The following is a 4,171-nucleotide window of genomic DNA, read 5'->3' as shown; positions in this document are numbered from 1 at the left end:
CCAAACCTCCATTTATTAAAAGAGGATTTTTTATTCAAAAATTATGAGAATTTTTTTTCTTATATTACATAATGATTTGACTCACACAACTTATTTTAAACTCCAATTCCTATATATTAATATTTTATAGTTGTTAATTAAGTTACAATTAAAGAATTTTATGTGAAATAATTATAAATGTTAAAATTTATTTATTTTTTAAGTATATTTTATTTTTACTTTAGAATGTTATTTTTTAATATTAGTAAATACATTTAATTTCTCATAATTTCTTTTTCAATATGATATCTCAAAACTTTTAATAAAAGTATATTTGAAAAAACATTAAATAAATTAATATATTAATATAATTAACGAGTTCATTAGTTTTAATATTTTTTATTTTTTTTTCTGATAATTAAGATCAAAAGAAGAATTAATTAATTAACAGAGCGACTTTGAACTACTATACTATGCAGTTATTTTCTCTTTTCTAAACAATTGAGTAAAAATTTATTATTGTTTTTAAATGTGTTAAAAATATTTCACCAAATTTTTAATGTATCAAAATTATAATATATATATATATATATATATATATATATATATATATATATTTTATATTATTAGTCTTTTTTTTCTTTAAATATTTTTTTTTATTGATCAATTAACAATGATAAAAAAAAAAAACATGAACTAATTTAAGTTGTCTTTCAACAGTTATTTGTTCCACACTTAGCTACCCAACATATTTGGGAGGCATGATATTTGGTACACTAGAAGTGCATTGACATAAACACAAAAAACAAAGAATCCAAAATAGCTAACAAAACTAGAAACAAATGGAAGGAACAAGAAACAAGCAAAATCACAAGAAAATCAATCCAACATACAAAGAACAAGCAAAGTTTTACAAACTTGTAAGGTGGACTTATAAAAAACAAGATATGTGAAGTCGTAAGCTCTTTGAAAATTCTTACCGAAAAAGTTCATAAATATTTATACTATAAGATAGGCCTAAATAAAGCATATAACTCATTCAAAATAGATCTAACACTAACAAAAGAAATACTTAAAAAAATATATTTATAATTTCAATAAATTCAAAAACTATAGTGACATTAACTTATACTCTTATAGATCACAATGACTATTAACTATTTAAAAAATAGATCTTAGTCTAAAAAATATTATATACTTTAATAATAATATAATTATTGGTTTTAATATTTTATAATCTCAAGGGTATTCAAATATAACAAAACAAACGATAAATTTGAGGTTTCCCAATACTAACAGTTATTAGTTAATTTTTTTCTTCTAATATATCAAATATTTTTTATAGAAACAAGATTAATCTTTATGAATATAAATTTTGTTAATTTATTTACTGTAATTTTTTTCCTTTCACCACGAGTTTATTTCTGTTAGTTTTCTTAATAACATTTTTTATAATGCATTAGTTTATATCCCTTATGATTACTATCTTGGGTTTTAGCATAGTTCCCATATCATCTTGTATTTTTCTTTTCATTTTTATTTTTTAATAATATTATAATAGAGTATTACGAATGATAGATGACTGATTTGAGGTGACAATATAATTAAGATGTCATACTAATTATGTGATATTAGGATGTTAGACTAATCATGTGATATTTTTGTACTATATTTTTACTTTAAAAAATGTATATTATCATTATTAATGCAAATCAATATTTTTTTTTTTGTAAATAAAAAATAACTCTTTTTTTAATGATAAATATAACACCAAAAACTTATATACAACTACGAGATTTTGAATTCGAACTCAAAATATGATAATTAATTTAATGATATCAATATTTTATTAATTAAATTATAATTTAAAAGACAATAATTCTTTTATTAATTCGTTCAAAATCTAAATTAAACAATTGGTGTTTTAGATTTGGTAAACAACTAAACATGTGATTATTGTCCGGTCATACTATGATCTAATATTGAATGCCTTTTAAATTTAACTTTTTTTTTTAATATATAAGGTTCTTAATTTAACATTTTAATATATGAATATAAAATGATTTCATAGAACAGAAAAATTAAAATATATAGTGGATCTCAATCAGCTATCCACGTGCACTGGGGCCATATAGTACGCTTTATAAACGCAATGAAAAGTTCCTTTAATAACCGTAAGGCTAAATTACATATGTGGTCCTGTAACTTAATTTCATGTAACGTTTTAGTCCTTTATCTTTTTTTTTTCCCGATTTAGTCCTTTATTCTTAACAATATCAAATAAAGTATGAAAATATGAGTTTATTTGAAGATTTGCGTTACGAATTTGATGAAATTTGTATTATATTGAATAATATAATTAATTTTATGAGTTTTGATTGAATTTTTTTTTTGAATTTTTGTATAAAAAAGGATATCAATGTTGAAATTTTAAAATATAAAATATCAAATTGTCACTTAAAATTAAAATAAAGGACCAAGTTAGAAAAAAAAAAGATAAAGGACTAAAACGTTACTTAAAATTAAGTTAAGGGACCACGAATGTAATTTAGCCTAACCGTAATTATGACATTCTATTTGTGGCATGTTATGTGAGTAAATACATTAATTTATTCCTAAATTTATAACCAACGATTAAATTAGTTTTTTAATTTTATGAAATAGTTAATCAATTATTTAATTTATTTTTGGTCAATCATGCTAATCCTTCTGTAAAGGTTATAATTTATCAATCTTGACGTGTGTTGTTAATTGATAAAATAGCTATTTATATTAGTTTTAAAAAATCGTTACGTACACAAAGATGAGACTGACATAAAAATAAAAGATAATTTCATCTTCAATAGTTATATTTTATTTTCCTCTTCAACTCAATCCTCATTATTTAATACTCACCCTAACTATAAAATCCTCAAAATCTAAAATTTTAAAAAAAATTCATCTAACTAAAATTGGAGAAGTAAATATCGTGTGGATGGAGATTCATCGTTTTCCAAGATTAGACAAACCAAACCAACAAGGTCTTCCTCAAGCTCTAGGGTTAATAGAGGTAAAATTTCAAAGTGCAATTGTTTGACAAGGCGTGTTATCTTTATGTAATGTGTGATTGATTGTATTTTAATCGTGAAGAAAATGTAATATATGTTTGAATTATTGATTATTTATTCTATTTAGAGTATTCAAAATATGAAATGAAGAAGATGAACACACATTTCATTAAAATCAACTAATTTAGTCCATATACTTTTTAATATAATATCGTTATAGTCTCAATAATATTTCAATTAATAACAATATAGTCACTAAATACATGTTCAAATTTATACTATCATATTAATCTCTAAATATCACATTATTGTATTTAACGTGTAGACTTGACACAGTAATGTATTTGATTTATGTGGAGCATAACGATTTATTTTGTAAATTTGAAAAATTAATTTAACTTATGACTATAAATTCACGAATGAACTATATGTGAAAAATGACAAATTGTGTTATTATAGTATGGCTATCTAAATTTATGTAATTAACTTTATGTCATTCTTTTTTTATTTATTTCTTTCTCAAATGAACAATTGAATATAGAATAACATTCTATTATTGTTTACACAATATGCCGTTGGCATTTGGCCCGGGCATCCCTGGTGTTTCATCTTCCCACTTTATTATAATATTTATATATTTATTTATTATACTTTAATATTACAACGGTAAAACTTTTAATCACTTCTTATTAATCACTTGACAAGTTCTTTTTTCTTTAAGTGAATGATCTGTTTTTTCTATTTTAAAACAAAATTACGGATGTTACAATACATAAAAAGAGGTTATTTTAGGATGGCGGTTAAGTCTATTAGAGAAATATATATATAAATAAAAAACACTGTATTATTTACATAAATGTATTACATATATTTTTATTTATTTATTTGTAAAGATTAAGAGATTTTGTCTCAACAAATATATTTCATTAATTATTAATATATAAATCGTAAATCGTTAATTTTTTAAATTTATTATAAATTGAGTGAACTAATAAGAAATGACATTAATTACTTATTAACATAGTTAAAAAATGATCGAACTATAAAGGTATCTCATTAATTATTTAGAATACTTTACTATTTACTAAAATTAAGTAATTACCACTTAAAGTATTTAATTTTCACTAAATTATGTAGTATCCAAA

The sequence above is a fragment of the Cicer arietinum genome, chromosome 8, assembly GCF_000331145.2.
Source record: "Cicer arietinum cultivar CDC Frontier isolate Library 1 chromosome 8, Cicar.CDCFrontier_v2.0, whole genome shotgun sequence".
NCBI lineage: Eukaryota > Viridiplantae > Streptophyta > Magnoliopsida > Fabales > Fabaceae > Cicer > Cicer arietinum.
Note: the sequence above shows the minus strand (reverse complement) of the source record.